At 45.0% G+C, this 24,353-nt stretch overlaps 1 protein-coding gene across 1 annotated transcript in view; it reads right to left on the bottom strand.

Annotated features, from left to right (window-relative positions):
- Positions 1–24,353, bottom strand: part of CDK14 (cyclin dependent kinase 14) — a 720,213-nt gene that overhangs the window by 7,554 nt on the left and 688,306 nt on the right. The window lies entirely within an intron of this gene.

Genomic DNA, 24,353 nt, shown 5'->3' with positions numbered 1-24,353 from the left:
GATATACAAGCGCAAGGGGCAAATTAGCTCTCCCTCTCTGGCACAGATTTATGGACCTTCCTTCTGCTGCGCTTCACTAATGCAACTAGTAATCAAAACTCCGCATCTTTCAGTTCAGAAGGAAATGTCTTTGGTCCGTCTTAAGGTTAGTGTCTGCCTCTGGACTCATGGGTCAGAACCAGGGAAGCTGGTCTTACTGTATACACACTGTTGGGGGCCACCCCCGAACAATGGGTTAAGACCCCAGAGAAGGGGTAAGGCAGCCTCGGCAAAATTATTTATACAACAGGCATAGGATTGGTCCTAATTGGCATCTGACCTAATTTTGGGAACCGGGTGGGCTCAAAGAAGATTTCACTGTGGACGAGAGATATAATCCCATCACCCAGAAGCGGTCTGCAACCATTTTGGCACCAGGGACCAGTTTTGTGGAAGGACCAGGAGGGAGGTGTGTTTCCGGGATGATTCAACACTTAGCATTGATTGTGCACTTTATTTCGAATCTAACGCCACCCATGTCTCTTTGGTCTCTTGCGTTGGCAGGTAGGTTCTATACCACTAGCAGCACCTGGAAAGTCCAATTATAGCCAATAGCATATCTCGACTAAAGAACTGGTGGTCTTATCTCCATCCTCACATCCCTCCCATCAGCAACCCCCGCCCCCACCCCCCGAGGAGGCCAACGGGACACGCAGTGGCCAGTAAGGGCGCTGCTGAATTCCTGGGAAGGGCGCCTACAGCTGCAGTAAGCTCTTCCCTATTGTTCAGTAGCAGAGCTGGTTGACACCTCTGATTTATGGCTGTCCTTGTCTTTCAGAAATATTCACCTTCTTTGCAGAAATATATTGGCTTTTCTTTTGGGAAAACAAAAAAAAAGGTTGATTAAAATTCACTTCACCTACTTTCTCTAGATTTTATGGATATGGTACCTGATCTTTGTATCTATAAAAGAGACCTATATAAATTCTAGCTGAATTTTAAATAGTTCTTCAGGCAGGTCTTGAATTTTAAGAGTCTAGAAATTGAGCTATTTTGTTCTTTTGGAGAAGCAGTAATGCTATGAGTTACATAAGATGATCTAACTCAGATTTATTAAAACAACCAAATAGCTATTGTGATTACTGAGGTGATTTGAGCTGATCAAACATGGACATCTATGCTGAATTCAAGCTGACCACAGATTCCTTGCCCTTCCCCTCACTGAGGGATGGAATCTATTTCCCCTCTCCTTGAACCTGGGTTGACCGTGAGATTTGCTTTGACCAGTAGTGCTATGAAGAGGAAGCAATACTATGATAATTGCTGGTCTAGACCTTCAGAAGGCAGGCAGTTCCTGTTTTGTGCTCGTGGAAGCCAGCTGCCGTGATGTCAAGGAGTCCAGGACTAGAGGGTGGTGAGAAGGAACAGACGGGTCCCAGACGTTGAGATTCCTGCAGCCACGCTCCTAGCTGCGTGCAGCTCCTAATTGATCTTGGTTATACCCCTGTGAACCAAAGAACTGCCTAGCTGAGCCCTGTCAATCCACAGACATAAGACATCATAAATTGCTGTGTTTTAAGCCATTCAGCTTTGGGATAGTTTGTTACATAGCAATAGCCACTGAAGAGGTTCTATGTGGATTTCTTTTCCATTTCTTTGGGAGACACTGGATTGTTTCCTATGAAACAATTATAATGTCCAATTATAATTCCTATTATAATGTCATAGAAGCCAGCAAAGAGATGGTGCCATTGAAAAGACTTAAATTTCTTGATGGATAAAGGGAAGTATTCCAGGTAAGAGAGAAAGGCTGAGGCATGCCGTGGAATGGGAGTGAAGGGAGAGACATTGGTCACTGATTGAGAGAAATTCTCAAAGAGGTGGTGGTGCTGCTGCTAAGTCGCTTCAGTCGTGTCCGACTCTGTGCACCCCTATGGACTGCCAGGCTTCTCTGTCCATGGGATTCTCCAGACAAGAATACTGGAGTGGATTGCTATTTCCTCCTCCAGGGGATCTTGCAACCCAGGGATCAAACCCAGGTCTCCTGCATTGCAGGCAGTTTCTTTACCTCTGAGTCACCGGGGAAACCCTCCAAGCAGTGGTAACAGGGAGGGGTTTCTAGCAGAAGAAGGGGTTGACTTGGCCTTGGAAGGGAGGAGGCCACCTCTTCCCATGAAAGTGGGGCTAACTATGGGAGAAAATCCAGGAAATCCTGAGACACGGAGAAAAGCTGAAGAAGCTCATGTCCTCAGACGGTGGGATCCCACTCAACTGGCAGTAAGATGATAGGCAGAGGAGGAGGGCAGCCAGTGGTTTCAGCAATAGCCTATTTGGAAGAATATCAGTAATAAGTAAATATTAATAAATAGGCAGACTCAGTATAAAAAATCTTAAATCACAAGTGATGATTCACTGCCATTGTTCTAGCAGTTGAAAATGAAAAGTCAGCATTGGATAGAGAAAGTAAAAGTTGGCAGATTGGGCCTCCAGGGCCCAACGCCTGGCATGTATATAACTCATATATAACTCATCTGAATGAACTGCCTTTTCCTTCCTTATTTAGTGGAGCTAATTCTCAGCACACAGCGTCCACAAGCAGGGGAGGAGAGACAAGTTCCTGGAACAAGGGAGATGGCTCTTCTGGAGACCAAGGGATTCCTTTCATTCAGGCAGTGGGCAGCATTTGAACAAGTCAGCAGGTATGAGTACCACATACCTGGGTATGTAGGGGAAGTGGCCGCAAGGCCACTTTTAAAATTTTTATTGGAGTACAGTTGCTTTACAATGCTGTGTTAGTTTCTGCCGTACAGCAAGGTGAGTCAGCTGTATATATACATATGGCCCCTCTTTTTGGATTTCCTCCCTAAAGGTCCCCACAGAGCACTGAGTAGAGTTCCCTGTGTTGTACGCTCGGTTCTCATCAGTTACCTATTTTTTGCATAATATCAACGTACGTATTTATCAATCCCAATCTCCTAATTCATCTCATCTGTCTCTCCCCACTTGGTATCCATAAGTTGGTTCTTGATTTCTGTGTCTTTATTTCTGCTTTGCAAATAAGTTCATTTGTCCTGTTTTTCTAGATTCTACCTATAAATGATATTATACAATGTTTGTTTTTCTCTTTCTGACTTACTTCGGTCTGTTGGAGAAGGCAATGGCACCCCACTCCAGTACTCTTGCCTGGAAAACCCCATGGACAGAGGAGCCTGGTGGGCTGCAGTCCATGGGGTCGCAAAGAGTCGGACACGACTGAGCGACTTCACTTCACTTTTCAGTCTGTGACGGTCTTTAGGTCCATCCACATTGCTGCAAAGGGCACAGTCTGTTCCTTTATGTGGCTGAGCAACCACCCAGAGGACTAGTACCATATCCAGTCCTCTGCTGATGGGCGTTTAGCCTGCTTCCACATCTGGGCTATTGGAAATAGTGCTGCAATAAACATTGGGATGCCTGTGTCTTTTTAAATGGACAATATTAGGGCTTTTAAAAATGCTACTTATTTATTTTTGGAGGCACGGGGTCTTTGCAAGCCTGGGCTTTCTCTGGCTGTGCGGAGCAGAGTCTCCTCTTTATTTTTGGAGGCACGGGGTCTTTGCAAGCGTGGGCTTTCTCTGGCTGTGGGGGCAGGGTCTCCTGTCTCGTTGCAGTGTGCGGGCTTCTCATTGTGGTGGCTCCTCTCCTAGGGCACAGGCTCCAGACTTGCTGGGCTTCAGTAACTGCAGCGTGTGGGCTCAACAGTTTCAGCTCACGGTCTCTAGAGCGTGGGCGCAGCAATCATGCTGCACAGGCTTGGTTGCCCCGGGGGGTGTGGAATTTTCCTGGACCAGGGGTCGAACCTGAATTCTTACCCATTGGACCACGAAGGAAGTCCCCATGTATGTTTTTGAATTACAGGTTTTTTTCTGGGTATATGCCCAGGAGTAGGATTGCTGGGCCATGTGGTGAAGCTCTTCTCCTTTTAATGACCCTGGAAAGTCTGTTTCACGTTCTTTCAAAAAGGAGACGAGAGCTGAACCTGGAAATCATTAAGCATTCTCAACTGTCCTGTCTGCACCCTTGAGGAGGAATCACTCTGAATTTTATTTAAGTGTCTGATCTTAGAAGTGATTAAGCTTAATATGTGATGAGGTAATTTATAGGCTTTATTAACACATGACACTGGGTTTATTCTGCTCTGGTAGCTCATTAGCTGGGTTACTTTGGACAAGTTTATTTAACAACACTGAGCCTCAGTTTTCTCATCTGTAAAATGGTGGTTATGAAAATAGCTTCCCCCATTATCTCCTGGCTGTTGTGTAAGGATCAAATGAGCTCATGAATACACAGAACACTTTGAAAGCACTCTCCAAGCATAATGTATATTGCATAAGTCACTTGTGAAAAAAATCTCTGCTTACTGTTAAAGCTCATCCCAGGCCTGGGACAGAACTAGGGGCAGAATTTTGCTCTTCCTTCCCCAAAGCACAAATGAAGAAAGGAATTTTTAGTATTTGAGGGCAATGCCTTGTGGACTCTGTATGGCATGGATTGTGATTTGCTGAGCTTCTGAAACCCTGTTTTTTAGGCTCTGGGCTGATGTACCAGCAAGTTATACACCTGGAGTTCAAGCACAGTGAGGATGGGGCCAGAATGACTTGCTATATAGGGAGATTCTGTCTGGAATAGGCTGGAGTGGATAACCACCGACACAGCGGGCGGGTGGGTGGGAGGAGATAAAAACCTTTGACTGGCATGAGAAAGAGAGAAACAGTATATTTTCAAATAACCATTACAAGCTCAATAGTTACAGAATGTTCTGGTTTAAAGACGGGAACTCAGGGACCAAACTGTGTGTATTAAAAAAAATTACTCTGTATTGGGGTACAGCTGATTCACAATGTTGTGACAGTTTTAGGTGAACAGCTGAAGGGACTCAACCATGTATACACATGCATCGGTTCTCCCCCAAACTCCCCTCCCATCCAGGCTGCTACAAGGATCTGCTGTTAGATCCTTGTTGGTCATCCATTTTAAATATAGCAGTGTGTCTCTCAGCTCTGTCACTTACCAGCTCTGGGACCTTAGACAAGTTGTCTAACTTTCTGATTTTCTTCCCTGTTCAATGAAGAACATGCCGGGATCTCCTTCATGGAGTCATTGTGAGGAGTCAAGGAGTTAATTATAATACACGTGAAACAGTCTCAGGCAGATGCAAGTGCTACATAATGACTTATTAAATAAGTTATCTGGCAAGATAGTATTAAGTATGTTGAACTCCGCTTAGACTCTGTTTGTCTGCTAATTCGGTACACTGAATACAGAGTTTAAAGAGCCCATGCCTTTACAGACCTAAATGTAAATATTTTCAGAGACATTCCCTTGCATTTAGTGCAAAACTCCTACGTGGACACAATTACAGAGACTTTCTCAAGACCACATCAAACCAAGTTTGAGAACTGTGATCACACACGCGCTCTCAGATGGGGAATGTGTTTCACCTCTTCCCGCCTCAGCTGCTCTCTCTAGCCATGCTATAAAAAAGGCTTGCTTCACAAGGGTGTCATGAAGATGAAAATGAGATAATGTTTTTAAAACTCTTAGTGCTTGCCTGGAGAGGCGCCACCTAAATGCAGATTGTAATTATTAACATCATCTGCTATCCTAATGGTGATTGGTTCGAATGCTATTATCTTATTAAATGACTAAAGCCAATCGTAGAAATTACAGTGTTGGGTGGTTGGAGGGTTAGGAGCATGGCCCCAGACAGCTTCCTGTGTGAAACTTGTTCAGAAGGCACCATGGCTTTGTGCTGGCTTCAAACTCACTAGCTGCACCCCCAGGATTCTGCTGGGGCAGAGGCTTAGCCATTCTCTCTCTCTCTCTCAGGTTAGCCTCTGTGATCCCTGAGAGCTCCCAAGTCCACAGGAATCTGGAACGGGAAGATCTGGGTTGTGAATTTTCCTATCAACATTCATAGCCACATGGGCTCACAAAGCTTTTTCGAGCCATTCAAAGCTTTGTGAAACCAGTGATGTTCATCTTCTCCTGCCTGTTCCCGGTGACAAATACTCAGCGAGTAAGTTAATGACCTGGTAGAGACAAAAAAATTTTCTGTAAAATATTACTATCCCTGGGAGGATAGAGTATTCCAAAATGGCAGACATGTAGTTGGTAATAAGCAAGATGATAAACACCTTTCAGGTAATATACAGATGAATGTTGTTGTTTAGTCACTAAGTCGTGTCCGACTCTTGCAACCCTCATGGACTGTAGCCCGCCAGGCTCCTCTGTCCATGGGATTTCCCAGGCAAGCATACTGAACTGGGTTGCCATTTCCTTCTCCAAGGGATCTTCCCAACCCAGGGATCGAACCCACATCTCCATCGAACCCACACCTGCATTGGCAGGTGGATTCTTTACCACTGATCTGCCAGGGAAGCCCGTATGTATGGCAAACACATATAGAAGTGTATATAGACATGTACATATACATTTATTTGTGTGTGTGTGTGTGCAAAAAATTAAACACTACGACATAAAACCTGTGTATTCATGAATATTGTTGCTTAGGCAAAAATAAAGTTAGTAATTGAAGAAGATAGTTGGTAGTAAGTAAAAAAACATCGGATTTAAATGAAAAGATTAATAGTAATTAATAGTAGTAGAAAATAATAATGCAGTTTTTATAGCAAAAATCATGACTGAAGGAAGCATCACCTTGGAAGAAAGATGAGAGCCTCTGTTTGTTTCAGATTTCTAAGTGTGGGATTTAGATCCCAGGGAAGAATCTAGGGAGAAGTGATTTTTTACAGCTGGATTGATCACCACTGTCTGCAAAGTCCTTTTACATGCCTTTTGCTTATTTTCAGAACAGGCATAATTATTTCTGTTTCATAGACAAGGAAACAGACTAAGTGTCCTTGAAAAGTTGAGCAAGAGCAAGCTGGCAAGTGAATAAAAATCTGCACATGTTGTAATACTGTTTAGGGAAAAGAATCATATGCTAAGTGGTTTTTACAAAGTAGAAAACTATTCACTAGAACTAGCGGTCATTCTTTTAACTCCTTGGAAGCCAGCACTGCTGATGGTGGTCCTGTGCACCCAGGATCATTCATGGATCAGGTGCTGGGGGCTGAGCTGGAGCCGAGACCTCACTGGGCACCACCTGCTCTGTTACTCCAGGCCCTGAAATCTGGACGCAGCTAACACTCTGCTAGCCCAGTTGGGCCTCCAGTTCTGTTCTGCTTGAACAATGGAGTGGTAGCATTTTTTCCCAGGTGGCACAGTGGTAAGGAATCCGCCTACCAGTGCAGGAGACCCAGGAGACTCTGGTTCGATCCCTGGATCGGGAAGATCCTATGGAGAAGATCTTCTCCATGATGGCAACCCACTCCTAGGACATCCCACGGGCAGAGGAGCCTGGTGGGCTACAGTCCCTGGGGTTGCAAAGAGTTGGACATGAGTGAGCAACCGAGTGCACACACAGTTTTTCTTTTTAAACAATGTGTGATTAGTATTTAAGAAGCTGGAGGTTTTACATATAAATCTGGTGTCTGGCTTTGCCTGTGTGCTAAGTCGCTCAGTAGTGTGACCCCGTGGACTGTAGCCCGCCAGGCTCTTCTGTCCATGGGATTCTGCAGGCAAGAATACTGGGGTGGGTGGCCGGTGCCTTCTCCAGGGGATTTGCCCACCGTGGGAATCAAACCCACATCTCTTGCATCTCTCGCATTCGCAGGCAGGCCCTTTCGGGTTCCTGCTTAGTTAGCCTTTGGCAGGGACTGTGTGCTCTCCGAGACACAGCCACTTGCTGGATTCCTGTCTCTCCCTCCCCTGCCTTAGAAAGCCCCGGTGCAGAGGGCAGCTCTTAACACATCCGCCCTCAACAGGGTGTGGTAAAGCCAGAACGGTGGGCATCAGCCTAAAGCGTAAAAAACCCAAGTTGGGAGAAATCAACCTTACTTTCATTAAACTGAAGGTTAAATATATATGTTTTTAATATGGACCACCTTTTTCAAGTCTTTACTGAATTACTTACAATACTGCTTCTGTTTTATGCAAAGTAGAAAACTTTTTTTGGCCGTGAGGCAAGTGGGATGTTAACTCCCTGACCAGGGATCAAACCCACACCCCCTGCCTTGGAAAGTGGAGTTTCAACCATTGGACCACCAGGGAAGTCCCGCTGAAGGTTCAATATTTAAACAAATAATATATCGTGCTGCCTGCAAAATATTTTTACTGCTTTGGCTGTTGACAGAATTTTTCCACACAATTTGCCATTTGCACCCCAACTTTGAGAGATAGACAAAGCAGGGGTTATTATCCACATTTTACTGACCAGGTCATTAAAATCGAAAGAAAATTTCCAGAAACAGAGCCAAAGACAGGGACTTGGGTGCCATGATCTTGAGCAAGTGCCTTTCAGGAAAATCCTGTGAGGGAAGGGGTGAAGCAGGAGAGGCAGGGCGTGGATGTGGTGTCAGAGAAAGCCCACCGGTATCTGCAGCGTGGGGGAGGGGAGGGCTGTGGCCCTTAACCACCCACAGAACTATTCCTTCCCTGGCGCCGCCTAGGTGAGCCGTGTGTAAGGCTTCCCAATCAGTCATTGGTTGCAGCCTCCCTCCTACCAACTTCCTGAGTGAAGCGGCTTCTCTTTCAGCCCAGGAAAACTTTCCCTGTGAGCCTTCAGCAGCCAAAATGCAGAGCAACTGGTGGAACTGAGGCAGGAGGCAGATGCCCTCCCGCCCACCCCCAACTCCCCCTGGGGTAAAGCAACTGAAGATTCATTCTCTATTGACAAAAACTCCAAGGCAAGAATAGCAGGGCAATTAGGGAGGAGGCTAGGCCCTGCCAGAACCACATATTTCTTATTCCCTAAGTCAGGAGATCTCTGTTAACCACACATGTGCAGAAAAGGCTTCTTAGGGGCCAGAGGAAAGCTATGTCAAGGGATGCTCGACCCAGATGCCTTTTCGGTGAAATCTGTCTTAGCTAAGAGATCCGTGTGCACACATGGGAGGATCCTGAGATATTTACCAACTATGGAGTGTAAGCCAGGCAAATCAAATGATTGGCCAAAGCAAACCTGGAAGAAATACCCCATAAGAGTAACTCAAACTGCCACAAGGGCGCAACTTAGGGACTCTCCCTCTGAGGCCACCCATGTGCGTTTCTACACATACTGTACTCTTTTCCTCTGAATATGTACTGTGTTTCGCTCCTTGCCATCTTTGTGGGGATTCTCTTCTGCAGAGCCAAAGGGCCAGGGCCCTCATCACTGATCACTAGTCCAGTGGGTAGGTTCGGGTGCTCTCACTACCACAACCCAGCCCAGTCTCCAGCTGGGATCCCAAGCCCTGCTCCAAGCTCTTGCAGGCCGAGGCCACCCGAGATCAGAGCTTGGGGATGACAGCAAACAGACAGAGTCTGGGAGGAACTACCACGAAGCATCTTTGAAAATACTGAGCACATGGGATCACAGGGAGTTCAACCAACAGCACTATCTCCTCACACACACACACACACACACACACACACTACACAGTGTGTTTCAGGAGTCCGCAATTTCAGACAATACACTCATTCCTCTCAAAACCAGAAAGTTGGTCTACATTTTGAGACACTGAGAAGAAACAGTCCCACTTTTAAAAAATCTAATTGCCCAGCTAATTCTGTGCAAACTATGGAAATAACTGAAAAATAAAAACCTTAGATTTTATAAATCATTAGATTAAAATAGAGATAGAAATTCATATGCAGAATATACGCATATGGATATGTAATGTATGTGTGGATATAAATATAGCCCTAAGATGCAGTGATTAATGTTTGTCTGGGAAAAATATCTTGCCACGGAAAATGGAAAAGCTCTGTGTTCAAAGGGTTTAGAAAATAAATTCTCCTTTGACAGAGCCTAGGCCCTTGGGATTTGTCATAAGGAGGAAGAAAGAGTTTCCAAGAAATATCAGATGGTCCTCCTGGCACATTCTTACTTTGTTCTGAAACAATTTGAGTCAAAAGCACATTCCATCAAGTATGGAAGTTATAGGTTTTGCTAAGTGTGAACAGAAGAGAAAAAAATGAGAGACAGGGTGACATTTTCAACCTCTAAAATGTTTAGATGAAGATTTAACAGAATTCTCCTTATTAAAGGATGCTAATTTTGTGTCCATCCTACATAGGGATGTTGTCAATATTCACAATTGTGGCAAAGAATAAATAGGTGAAAGCCCAAAGTAAAATACAGTTTATTTCATTTCTCTCCTGATTTTTTTTCCATAACACCTTCAAGATGCCATCCCAAAGCTATTATCATAACTGAATTTTTTGCATAATGAAAAGTGCAGGCACCTCAGATCTCCTTTTGCATGACAAATGCTTAATTAGAAAAATAATAGGATGGAAATGAAATTGGTATTTACTATGACTGGAACGGAGAATTGTCCTAGAGAAGAAAATTCAGTTTTAATTTACCAAAGGCAAAAAAGAAAAAAGATTTTAAAAAAGCAAGCAAGCAAGAAAAGAATCTTATATGGTGGAAATAAATCAGAGACTAAAGGGTATGGCTTGTGCCTATAACTGGGTTGGAATTTCTCTCTCTTTTCCTCTCTCTCTTATCCACTACACACACATCATAAAGCGCAACACAATTTTTTAAAATGTGATATTAAAGTTAAGCTGAAGAAGTCCTTTTTAATTGCTTGTGAAAAAAAGTCAAGCCCTCTAAATGTTACATTTCTATCAGATTAGATAAAGGGTATACCAAATTAGTGTATCGTCCAATTCTGTGTGGCATTAGCAACCTAATTATAACTGTGAGATAATTCTGTGTAGAAACTTATGCTAAAATATGGTAATTGCTATTTTATGGTTTTTTGAAGAGCTGGTTGTATTTTCCTGTGTCTCTTTGAGTTGTTGTTGCTAATTCGTTGCTTTTTGCTAGTGAGTCAGAGGCCATAAGGCTCTTCCTAAGATGGAAAAGAATTACATTAATTCCCCCCTTTGCATTTATTTGCAGGTTTTCTTTCTTTCTTTTTTAAACAGGAATACATCTTGTCTTACAAAAGAGAATAGGGTCCCACACAAGTCGAGTTCCTGAATCCTTTGTCCATCTTGGGTTTGTTCTTAGGAAGCTATCTAAAAATGAGCATGGGACATATATGTGTTTGCGCGCTAAGTCACTTCAGTCCTGTCTGACTCTGCGACCCCATGGACTGTAGCCCATCAAGCTCCTCTGTCCATGGGATTCTCCAGGCAAGAATACTAAAGTGGGTTACCATGCCCTCCTCCAGGGGAACTTCCTGACCCAGGGATCGAAACTGCGACTCCTGTGTCTCCTACATTGGCAAGTGGTTCTTTACCACTGTGCCACCTAGGAAGCCCATTATGCCCTTTAGGCCAATTTAACTCTTTTCTTGAAAAAACAAACAAACAAAACAGAAAGACTGGAGCCCCTGAAGTTTATCTGAACCAATATCATTCACCAGTTAGTACATTTTTTAAAATTCATGCCATTAATTAATTTATTTATTTATTTTGGTTTCACTGGGTCTTTGCTGCTTTTGCTCAGACTTTCTCTAGTTGTAGTGAGCAGGGGCTACTCTTTGTTGCCGTGCTGGGGCTTCTCATTTCAGTGGCTTCTCTCATTGTGGAGCACCGGCTCTAGACTGAACACAGGCTTCAATAGTTGCCACATCTGGGCTCAGTAGTTGTGGCACACAGGCTTAGTTGCTCTGAGAAATGTGGCGTCTTCCCAACCAGGGATCAAACAACTGCCCCCTGCAGTGCACTGGCGGGCAGATTCTTATCCACTGTACCACTAGGTAAGTCCTTGCACATTTTTTAATAAGGATGAAGCTACATCAATACAGCACGATCACCCAAGTGCACAGTTTACATTACATTTCACACTACGGGTTAGACAAAAGTATAACGATGTCTAGGCTTTCCAGGTGGCACCAGTGGTAAAGAACCTGCCTGCCAATGCAGGAGACATAAGACACGTGAGTTCCATCCCTGGGTCGGGAAGATCCCCTGGAAGAAGGCATGGAAACCCACCCCAGTATTCTTGCCTGGAGAATCCCATGAACAGAGGAGCCTGGCGGGCTACAGTCCATGGAGTCGAAACAGACAGGACTAAAGTAACTTAGCACACACACACACATAATGACGTATATGCACCAGGGTAATATCATTCAAAATAGTTTTGCTGCCCTAAAAATCCAGAATTCTTGCTTTTTCATGCCCACCCCACGGTCGCTATAGTTTGGGCTTTTCCAGAGGGTTACATAGTTGAAATCATACAGTAATTATCCTTTCCAGATTAGCTTCTTTTACTTAGCAATATGCATTAAAGTTTCCTCTATAGCTTTTCATGCCTAGATAACTCTTTTCTTTTTAACAGTAAATAATATTCCATTGTCTAGAAGTACTACAGTTTATTTATACAATTCACCTACTGAAAGGCACCTTCGTGGCTTTCAAGTTTTGACAACTATGAATCAAATTGCTACAAACATTTGTGTGCAGGTTGTACTTCCTTTAAAATGTTTTAATCCTTCAGGACAAAATAAGATGACCAGATGGGAGAAGCTGTTCAAATTATTAGCTGTGAATTATGTTACCTTCAAAATGCTACACAATAGGTCCTCAACTCATTAGAATGTCTCAGCCATCTGTGTGTGTGTGTGTGTGTGTGTGTGCACATGCGCGTGCTTGTGTGTGTTTGCCCAGTTCAACTTGTCACCATTCCACCAGACTTTGGCTCAATTTTTAATTGGGAAAAATGTGAAGAGAGAGTTCATCTCTGCCTCTATATCTAGGTAAATAGGAAATTGCACAGAGTTCCGCTTCTTTCTTTTTCTAGCTGTTTGATATTTGTTTCTTGGAGTCAAATTCAAAGCAGAGGAAGTGATACTATTAATACCTATTTATTTGTTGTCACTGTTCTATTGCTAAGTCATGGGTGACTCTTTGTAACCTACAGACTGCAGCACACTGGGCTCCCCCTGTCCTTCACTATCTCCCAGAGCTTGCTCAAATTCATGTCCATTGAGTCGGGGATGCCATCCAACCATCTCATTCTCTGTTGCCCCCTTCTCCTCCTACCCTCAACCTTTGCCAGCATCAAGGTCTTTTCCAATGAGTCAGCTCTTTGCATCAGGTGGCCAAAGTATTGGAGCTTCAGCTTCAGCATCAGTCCTGCCAGTGGATATTCGGGACTGATCTCCTTTAGGATGGACTGGTTGGATCAGTTGAAGACACCAGGTCACAAGCAGGCCTGGAGCCTGAGCTGCAGGTGTGCTGTGGATGCAGATGTCCAGTAGACGGAGCTTCGTGGGAAAAGCTTCCCTATTGTCATCACCCACTTGAGGCCAACATCAAGTCTTACTGGGACGGATGACTGTGGGGCTCCTAAGTGATCTTTCTGCCACCAGGTCTAGCTCCTCAAATCCACCCTCCTCACCATTGCCAGAATTGTCTTCCCTAGTTGCAAACATTACTTACAACCCTTCAACATCTGGCCCTCACCTTGAAGACCGAGGCCAAGTTCGTCGGCAAGCCCGCCAAGGTTCACCCCCCACTCACGTTCTGGCAAAGCAGGCGCTTGTGGGCCTGTCGCTGCAGAGCAGTCAGGACCCCCAACTTTCACTCCACTGGTGCTTAAGATCCTGGATTTACCATCACACCTCTGGGTTTGACGGTGGGCTCCTCTAATTCCTAGCTCTGTGATCGGCTGTGAGTTCTGTCCTGTGAGCCCCAGTTTGTAAAGCGAGAGTGATAATGGAAACTGCTTCACAGGACACCGCTGTAGGAATTGAATTAAATAACACATGTATCACACAAGTCAAGATCCTAGTCCAAATATGTGTTCAACATATTTTACCTTATCGCATTATCTTTTTTTATATCCATAGGACATTGTTATTCTTCTTAGTTTTATTCTTTGGCCACGAGGCATGATGGACCTTAGTTCCCCAACCTGCAGTGGAAGCGCAGAGCCGTAATCACTGGGCCACCAGGGAATCCCCTTTTTAAAAAAGGAATTTAAGGCAGCTTGGGCTTACCTTTCTCCAGGAATGTGTCTCTGTTCTGCCTCCAGTTTCACAGGCTGCATTAGGTACTCCTCTCGGGGGGCCCTCATCACCCCGGTATCGCTCTTATTGCTGCTGCTGCTGCTGCTAAGCTGCTGCTGCTGCTAAGCCGCTGCAGTTGTGTCCGACTCTGTGCAACCCCAGAGAAGGCAGCCCACCAGGCTCCCCTGTCCCTGGGATTCTCCAGGCAAGAACACTGGAGTGGGGTGCCATTTCCTTCTCCAATGCATGAAAGTGAAAAGTGAGAGTGAAGTCTCTCAGTCTGTCCGTCTCTTAGTGACCCCATGGACTGCAGCCCACCAGGCTCCTCTGCCCGTGGGATTTCCCGGCAGGAGCACTGGAGTGGGTGCCATCGCCTCCTCCTGCTCGCATTGCAGCGTACTCTAATTATTGTCCTGCATCCAGGTTACTGTTTCAGACTGGGAACCTCATAAGGGCAGGGACTGTGTGTGCACATTCCTAGGCCGCGGCTTCTGGCATCCTGTCTAGGGCCGAGTGTTGCTCAGTTGGTATCTGCAGACCAGTGGATGCAGCTCTAGGAAGACGACCGAGGCAAGAAGGGGCAAGTGCGTGCTTTGCCATGTGGGCTGATGCCTCTGCGGGCACAGCGGGGAATCCAGGCCAGGAGACGGGGCCACAGAGGCACCCAGTGTGTGCCCAGGAAGTGAGATGGCAGAATCCATCAGAAACATCTGGACAACACGGTCAGCACCCAGCTGCAGAACGGGACCCTGAGGCTTCCTAGGGTGCACCCCCTTCGGCCCCCTCTCAGAGTAGCTGCTGGGGTTCATTCCGACTAGAGCTGGGACGAGGGGCAGGAAACAGGGCGATTTCTTACAACAGACAGTGGAGGGGGAAAATGATATCCTGGATAATCAACAAAGTTTCTCTACTTGCCCATTTTCTTGTTATAATTAGCAATACTGTGGAGAGAAAGAAGATCTTCTTTTGGGGTAAGTTCCATGTTGGTTTCCCACAGAGAAAGTGTCATTTTGGTGACGTGGCTTGCACGATGGTTTTCTAGTTCCAGATTTTGACTCGAAAGAGAGTTCTGAGGCAGTCATGGACTTGCAGGTGCTCTGAGTTAGCCCTAACTGCACAGAAGAGGGCAACGGGTGGAGAAAAAGATTGTGATCTCAGCAGAAACAAGCCTCCCTTCCACTTGGTGGTGGAGGTTTAGTCACTTAGTTGCGTTCGACTCTTACAACACCATGAACTGTAGCCTTCCGGGCTCCTTTGTCCATGGGCTTCTCCAGGCAGGAATACTGGAGTGGGGTGCTATTTCCCCCTACAGGGGATCTTCCCAACCCAGGGATTGAACCCCACGGGCCCGCGTTGCAGGCAGACTCTTTTACTGCTGAACCACCAGGGCAGCCCCCTCTTCTGCTTAGGGGTCATATTTATGCGCCTCTTTTCTGGGCAGTGGGAACCCACTCCAGTACCCTTGCCTGGAAAATGCTATGAACAGAGGCACCTGGTAGGCTTCAGTCCATGGGGTTGCAAAGAGTTGGACACGACTGAGCGACTTCACTTGACTTTCTTTTCTGGGCAGGCTTGATTTGGGCATCTTTTTCTATGTGGCCAACAGAAAACAGTCAGACAGACAGAAAGGCAGGAAGTCCTGAGAGCTGCTTCATGGTTATAGTTACTAAGGAAACCAATTCTTTAGTATTCATGTGTTCAGCAGACAGTTGCTCTGAATCTCTGAGGTTGAGGCCATATTGCAGAATAGCACGAGGGAGAAGGGATGGAAACAGCAAACAGAGAAATACGGAAGCTGTTTAAGACTATGTTAGTGATTTAGCCACCATTCGTGGTTACTAATGGTTTTAAAAATGAGATCACTGCCAGCATCAGATGATTTATAGAGTGATCGGGAGTACATCTTCCCGCTGCATCTGTGTAATCACATTCACATACTCACCACACACTGGGCAGAAAAGCCTCACCGGAGGGGACAAAGATCCTTGAAACCTGGCTCCATTGTGAGAAAATCATCATGATGTGAAAAGGGCCCCTGAAACCTGTCTCCATCTCTTGTCCCTGTTCCAAAATGCCTTTCCCTTCGTATCTGAAGATGGAGGTGGCAAGTGTATCATTGATGAGCACCAAGGCAGTGTTTCTGTAGCAGAGGATGACAGCATTGGCCACAGCCAAGCGTCAGTCTCCAAATCTAAGAGCTGTCCTTTCCACAGAAGTCCCAGTCCCGGAGGGACACCTGTAATCCCAAAGATGGGCTTGTGGGCAGCAAAAGTCTGCAGAGTGTGAAAGAGCCAAGTCAGGGATATGAAACCCCACACGGATGATCAGATGGAGTGAAAGAGATAAACTAGAAGAACTAGGGAAGGAAAATCCACTTTCCACCCCTGGCGTGGCACGGCATGCTCAATCACGTCCACCTCTTTGCCACCCCATGGACTGTAGCCCACCGGGCTCCTCTGTCCATGGAATTTTCAAAGCAAGAATACTAGAGCAGGTTGCCATTTCCTACTCCAAGGGGGATCTTCCTGACCCAGAGATTGAATCTGTTTCTTGCTTCTCCTGTATTGCAGGAGAGTCACCGAGAATCTCCATTTCCACCTCTACTTTCCGCCCCTGCTGGCCTCCAGTCATCAGAATGAGGATCAGTGAGTTTTGCAGTTGAGATTGTGACCAACTAGCAATTCTCCTAATGCATATCCAAGCAAGGGGATCGATAAGAACTCTTTCCCTTACAGAGAAATAGTACAAACTGAAACATTGAAGTTCAAAACAGAGTGTCGTGGCCCTTCTCATTCACCTGCACGGCTGAGGGGGGAACCCTGGGGATTCTAGGGGTGTCTTTTGGTTTGGGGAGACAAGAATCCCCTGAGCAAGATCCTTGTTAACTTCCCAGTGCAAGGTCACATCATTGCATCATTTCTACATGTTCAATCAGCATTCATTGAGCACCAAATTATTGCATCCAAAGCCCTCTGCTGGATGTGGCCCGAGAGGTAACAAGGAGTATGACACAGCCTCATAACAGAAAGAACCCACAATCTAGTTGATAGTGAACAGTGTGAGAAATGTAAATCCAAGCAGATCACAACCCTTTGTAACATTCTGAAAACTTTGTTATTCGGTGTGAGCTTTCCTGGCCCTGTCCAGCTCCCCACTTCCTCTGCATGGGCCCCTCACCCCCTGCACTCCCACACCATGTTCCTCAGTTCTGCCTCCCGTCTCCTCTCAACATTCAGAGCTTCGATTCCCTGGGTCAGGCCCCCCGCCGTATCTTCTCATTGCACTCTCTTTTTTTTTCTTTGCTGCAGTAATTGCAGTTTGATTATATATTTATGCAACTGTTTGATACTGCCTGCCCTCCCCTGTGTTAGACTCCAAGTTTAAGGGAAAAAGAGACCGGGGGAAGTGCTGACTTATCACAGAGTCCTCAGGGCCCGTTATAGAGCTGCTTCCTCAAATAAATGAATAGATGTGCACAATGAAATAAGTTCAGAGAGAAGAGAAACAAGATCCTGAGGCAGAGGGTCACTAAAGTGTGTGGCTGGGGGCTGGTTGTTTCCCCGCACTTTGTACGTTTGCTATGTACACATAGAATGCTCGTAGAATGCTCACGGTATGAATAAATTGAATGAGCGAATGAGTCAGTTGTGAGCTGAAAAAAGTCATCTCTCATTTTCTCTTTGTGCGCTCATATGATTAGACTTTACATAAATAGGGATGTTCAAAAACCCATTTTTGTGTGTGTGTCACAAAAAAAGTTAAAAAATAGTAACCCAGGATCTGGCTGAGTGACCCCTTTTGCCATTCTGGTAGCAAAACAGAAATTTATGAGCCAGAGTCTATTTTTGATAGAAATGGCAAAAAAAAAAAAAAAAAAAAGGAGGGGTCACTCAGCCTGATGGTGCGTTCTGCACAACTCCGATGGTCTCAGGAAGAAATCCCGGCTGTTTTGGTTGTGAATGCCGACTTGAGAGACCTCTGTTCCTTATGTGCTTAGACCTGGGGCAACAGCTCATTCATTCATTTTTTTAGCTGACTCCTTCATTGATTCACTCAAGGCACATGTATTGAGTATCTACTCTATGCTAGTTACTGAACTATAGTATCCACCATATACCAGGGGGAAAGATAGGTAAACCCTCTCGTGGTTTACGTGGGTAACCAGAGCTGTGTCAAGATGATTCCATGCTAGCTCATGATTGACAGGGGGATTTTTGCAGAACTAATGCCCATGGCTGACAATTTTTATTTTGGCTGGCCAAAAATTTATTCTGTTATTTCACTAACACTTTGTAGGTTATTACATTCACTAGCTACACCTCACATGCCTGTAAAGTCTTCTAATTTTCATGAAACGTTGTCTTCAATCCACTATTCTGTAGAAGCAAAGGAGCATTCTCCAGCACCATGAGTTTCATTTTCACTTTCTGTATCAGAATCAGTCACTACATCTTTTTTGTTGGCCTGTCATTCATATTGTTGAAATCGGAACTATATTCTGAAGAATTATCATCTTCTGAGACAATAATATATCTGTCACTTGGACAAGCAGAGAAAATATCTGCATAAAGTTCACAGAAAAATTCTTCACTCAAAATTTCTCAAAACATCATTTTTGAAAATGTACACGAGGTTGGAACAAAAATGATCAGAATGTGAGTGGTATCAACAATCATAAGTTGTATAATGAATCCTTGATCAACTTTGAGCTCTAACAACTTTGCACAGTGATGTTACTTGCATCACCCTAAAAACGTATTTCTATGGGTCGGATCAATAATATTTGGGTAACAAAAGTGAAAGTCACTCAGTCATGTCTGACTGTTTGCAACCCCATGGACTGTATAGTCCAGGGCATTCTCCAGGCCAGAATACTAGAGTGGGTAGCCTTTTTCTTCTCCAGGGATTCTTCCCAACCCAGAGATTGACCCCAGGTCTCCTGCTTTGCAGGCAGATTCTTTACCAGCTGAGCCACCAGGGAAGCCCAAGAATACTGGAGTGGGTGGCCTATCCTTTCTCTAGCAGATCTTCCCGATCCAGTAATTGAACCGGGGTCTCCTGCATTGGGCTTCCCTGGTGGCTCAGAGGCTAAAGCATCTGCCTGGAATGTGGGAGACCCAGGTTCGATCCCTGAGTCGGGAAGATCCCTTGGAGAAGGAAATGGCAACCCACTCCAGTACTCTTGCCTGGAGAATCCCATGGAGGGAGGAGCCTGGTAGGCTACAGTCCATGGGGTCGCAAAGAGTCGGATACAACTGAGCGACTTCACTTTTTCACTTTCTTTCTGCTGCATTGCAGGTGGGCTTTTACCAGCTGAGCTACCAGAAAGTCCATTGGGTAACAAAGGATGTTGATACGTCTCTGGCAAGTGATGGGCTAGCATCAGAGCTAAGAAAGAGGCAGCTCTGGCACTCAATTCTTCTTCATCGGTAGCATAGATCAGACTCGGTACTGCACTTTTAGTGGCTATGAGCACCACAAAGGCAAATCTGCTTTTCTGTTATCTTTCAAACCTCCTCTGTTACTATCCCTAGCACACAGTCAACCTCAGGAAATAGTTATCTCTTGACTAAGAGTAGCTAAAGTTTATCATAGGAGCCAAGCCCTAGGGTCTGCATGTTAGCGTGAAGTGCCTCATCTAATCCTCAGAACACCATTAGAGCTTAGCTGTTATTATTATTTCCAGTTTACACATGAGAAAACTAAGACATGGAGAAGCTGAGGATCTTGACTAGGACACACGGCAAGTGAAGTGACAGGTCCAACCTTCAACCTAGGTCTGTCTATATATACCACCATGGGTTCTTACTTCTCTATTAGAATTGAAATTGCTGATAGTTGGTCCTTTTGACCTACAGAAATAGCAAACATATAAATAGATACATAACATAAGTATTTATAATCTAAGTAGATGAAATAAAATAAAGGAAAAGTCATATGTGGGCTACTGGGGGAGTAAGGCAGGGGCAGGGGTCCAGAGTGGTTTCCTGGGGCAGCTTTGCAGGATAGCTGCAGGAGGGGCACAGAGTGGGCACCATTCACCCCCTCACTCAGTCCATCTTTGTTAAGTGCTCACAATGTTCCATACCCAGGGCTCAGGCCGAGAGGACAGAGCTGTGCAGGGAAGACAGTCATAATAAAATGAGCTATATGAAAAACAGTTATTATGTGCTAGTAACCTGCCCTGAGGATACACAGCAAAGACACAGATGTGAGGACAGTGGTTGAGACAGGAAAAGGATCAGGCTGGGGAGTAAGACAAGGGGAAGAGGGTGCCACCAGAAAGGCTCTCATGCCTGGCATGCACTGGACGCAGAAGGCAGGAGAGACCAGTGGAGGCATGCAGCCGAAGGGGGTTCCCAAAGGTTCCGTTGGCCGCATCACGGGGGAGGGTTCGAAGGGGAATGGGTGGGAGGCAGGAAGAGCACTTGAAACTGTTTGGTTGGGAATACTGAGACCCTAAGGCTCACAGAGTCAGTGGATACACTGACGGTCCAGTCCAGTGCAGCTTAGAGCTGAGGAAACCCTGAGAGTGATCATTTCCTCTAGGTATTCTGTGAGACCCAGGGGTATGGGTGTAACTGGTTTCAATCTCTAGAAAGCCTCCACTATCTTTCTACATCAAGGATTCTGCTGCTAGATGGCTTTTTGTGCTAGGCTTTGTCCTGAAAATCCCTCCTTGGATATGTTTAAATTCAGATGGCATTCTCCGCTGATAGAAGTTGCTTGCTTTAACACTTATGTTTATGGTGGAAGAGGTTTTAATCAAAGACGATGGAACGTCGTCTCTTCTGAATCCAGAACTGTTTCTCACTCCACATGCCTCCTTGAATAGTGTCAGGAATCTCTACTCTGCCTCTTAATGTTTGCAGTAGGATTTTTGAATCGACTGCCTCATGTTCCCTCTGTTCTGCTAAGACAGACCATGAGCCACTTTTGCCCCTCTATTGGCACTCAAAACAGATGTCAACATGCCAATCACCAGAAAACATGATGATGCTCATTCAGAGTAATGACATAGCTCTGTCACCCTTCCTGACATGTCAAATGTAGTGAAAGCTGTTAATAATTATAGAAGATATGCAGATTTCAGTTTTTAAAATCAACCACACGAAGTGTTTTAAATAGAACATAGTAAATCCTAGCTCTCAGTCATGTCTGACTCTTTGTGACCCCACGGACTGTAGCCTGCCAGGCTCCTCTGTCCAGCTAATTCTCCAGGCAAGAGTACTGGAGTGGGTTGCTATGCCCTTCTCCAGGGGCTCTTTCCAACTCAGGGGCTGAACCAGGTCTCCTGCCTAACAGACGATGCTTTACCCTCAGAGCCACAAGGGAAGCCCAAATCCTAGCTCTAGCTAAAAAAAAGTGTTAATGTTATCATGTATTTCGTGAAGCTCAATCAACCAAACGTTGTCACAGAATACAAAAATGGGACTTTTAAAAATTAAGACAATTCAGCAGAAGGCTATATTCTAGTGAAGTGCAGGATCATAAATTTAAAAATTTAATTTTTGAGATTCTCTGATCAAAAACAGGGCTAGACTATCAGGCTTTCCCTTGTTATAATTAATACTATTAGTCTGGCCACTCTGTATGGTCACCAACAAACCTTTTGGAGAAAGGTGGCCAGATGTTACAACCACATCTGTTGTCCTCGGGGCTGAGCAGAAAGGAAGTGGCAGAGCTGCTGACTGGTACATTTCACTCCAGCACTGGCACTCTATTGCTGTTCTAATACCCACAATCGCAGCCAACAAAATTCCCCCTAAAACAATGAAGCATCGTTACTTCCTGAAAGTAAATCTCTTTTTAAAGAGCCCTTGTGGGAAAAAGTCACCTCTAATGTCCCATTTACTGAAGAGAAAAGCAGCGCTGGGACTCCTCTAAGGGAGCAACAATGGAGATTTATGTTGCCATCTGTCTCTGGCAGATTTAAATGTTTATGTCTCCCATAGCTGTAGGGTTTTGGCAGCAATATTGTTGATAGCCAAGAAGAAAAGATGTGATTAAAATTGAGACTGAGAGCAGGAAGCGATCTGATCCAATAAGATACTTTGTCATCATAACTTACTGCTTCTCTTTCTCAGTTATTCTGCTCCCCTGCTGACACTTTTTTTCCCATTCATCTGGAAAAAAATCAATGATCTCCGAGATTTACCTTAGCTGTTTGTGTGTTCGTGCTAAACTGCTTCAGTCATGTCCGATTCTTTGCAACCCCATGGACTGTAGCGCACCAACTCTGTCCATGGGATTCTCCAGGCAAGAACACTGGGGTGGTTTGCCATGCCCTCCTCCAGGGAATCTTCCTGACCCAGGGATCGAACCTGCGTCTCACACGTCTCCTGAATTGGCAGCTGGCTTCTTTCCCACTAGTGCCACCTGGGAAGCCCTTACCTTAGCTGAGTCTCTATCAAAACTTCCTAGAGTCCAAACACCTGTTAACTGTGGGAAAGAGAAAGTGAGCAAGGTGGCGTGGAAGGTGTCTCCTGGAACAATAGAACCTGAGCTTTTCAAAACAACAGTGAAGACATCATTGGAAAACTTTGAAAGAAAACTTCCCTGCTCTGCTCCCTCTAAAGCTTTGCGGATTTCAGTCATTCCCCTTTTGATTCCAATATGGTAATCTTTGGATTATGCAAAGATTTTAACATTTTCTGTACCATTTATTTTAATGGAAATTATTCACTGAATAAGACATGTATATGAAATCTTTCCATTTTTCCCTCTGGAGTAACTCACTCTCCCTAAGGATGTGACCAATAGGATCTGTGTTTGAGCAAGTTGTTAAAAACAAGTCTTAAGCTTTAGGAAGGAATCACTTGTAACTCAGTTATTCCTAAAAATAAATAAATAAAGCCAGGGGAGTGGTGAGGGCAGAGAGAGAAAGATGTAGAGGGAAAAGAACAAGCACTTCATTTACATGAAATGCAAGACACAGTCTAAATATGGAAACAGAGACTCCAGTATTCTTTGAGGGCTGAGCCATCACTCCCTGACAATACCCTCAGACATCAAAATACACCCTTCCATTTGTCAGCCTGCAGAGAAAAATCTCTGCACCCTGAGAAATTCTCTACACTTGGAAAACGTTGGCACACAGTCTTAGAGCTATGGCCACAGAATCAAACCTGATAGAAGAGAGATTTTGTTCCTTGAACGAGGTGGACTTAAAAATCAGATTGTCCTGGAAGGTGTTATTTTTGTTGTAGTTGTTTAGTTGCTAAGTCATTTCCAACTCTTCTGGGCTGTAGCCTGCCAGACTCCTCTGTCCCTGGGATTTCCCAGGCCAGAATACTGGAGTGGGTTGCCATTTCCTCCCGAGCCAGGGAAGATCCTGTGTCTCCTGCAATGGCAGGTAGATTCTTTACCACTGAGCCGCCAGGGAAGGCTTGAATGGGATGGAGTTGAAAATGAGATTGTCTTTGAAGATGTTATTTTAGTCCCCTGCAAAGCATTTAAAGCTAGACACACGCTTATTTAATTCTTTGGCACAGCAGGATTAAAAAAAAAATAGTATTAAAAAGCTCCTTACTCAGGCTAAATCAAATCTATGCACTAGCAAATCTTAGGGACTAGAGATGGAGGGAACGCTGAGTGTTGGCTACTTGAGGAGGGTTCTTTATCCTTTGGGATAGTGACTGCCTGGCTTAGGGATGCAGGAAATAATGAGGAACAGAGAACAAAACTCCTCTAACATGTGGTTTCTGCTGAGGAAAGTAGGACTCCAGGCAGTTATCACCTCCAGATTCAAAAGCAAAGGTTTCCCAAGTGCTTATGGGGGATAACATGCAGTTGCAAATAAGTTTTAAAAAAGAGACCTAGCTCCCAGGACTCCAGGAAGATCCCAGTCTTGGATTTTCTCCCATTCTACCAAACTCCAGATCAGTAAGCAAACACTTACTAGGACCGTGCCTGTAAGAGTTGCGGCAGTTTTAACGCAAGTCTGCGTATGATTTGAAACAACTCCCATCAAGAGGTCTAATTCCCTTCCCTTTAAATACGGGGCTGGTTTTAGTGACCTGCTTCTGATTAAGAGTTGTGCATGTGTGCTCAGCCGTGTCCGACTCTTTGCGACCCCGTAGACTGTAGCCCACCAGGGCCCTCTGTCCAGGGGATTCTCCAGGCAAGAATACTGGAGGGGGCTGCCATTTCCTCCTCCAGGGGATCTTCCTGACCCAGCGGTTGAACCCACCTCTCTTGTGTCTCCTGCATTGGCAGGCTGATTCTTTACTGCTGAGTTACCTGGGAAGTCCTAGCTAAGAGTAGGTAGGAGAAATAAGTCTGTGTGGCTTTTGAGGCTAATTCATCAGGTGATAGGCC

The sequence above is a fragment of the Ovis canadensis genome, chromosome 4, assembly GCF_042477335.2.
Source record: "Ovis canadensis isolate MfBH-ARS-UI-01 breed Bighorn chromosome 4, ARS-UI_OviCan_v2, whole genome shotgun sequence".
Lineage (NCBI taxonomy): Eukaryota > Metazoa > Chordata > Mammalia > Artiodactyla > Bovidae > Ovis > Ovis canadensis.
The sequence above is the reverse complement of the archived record's forward strand: the minus strand, read 5'-3'. Positions and strand labels throughout refer to the sequence as shown.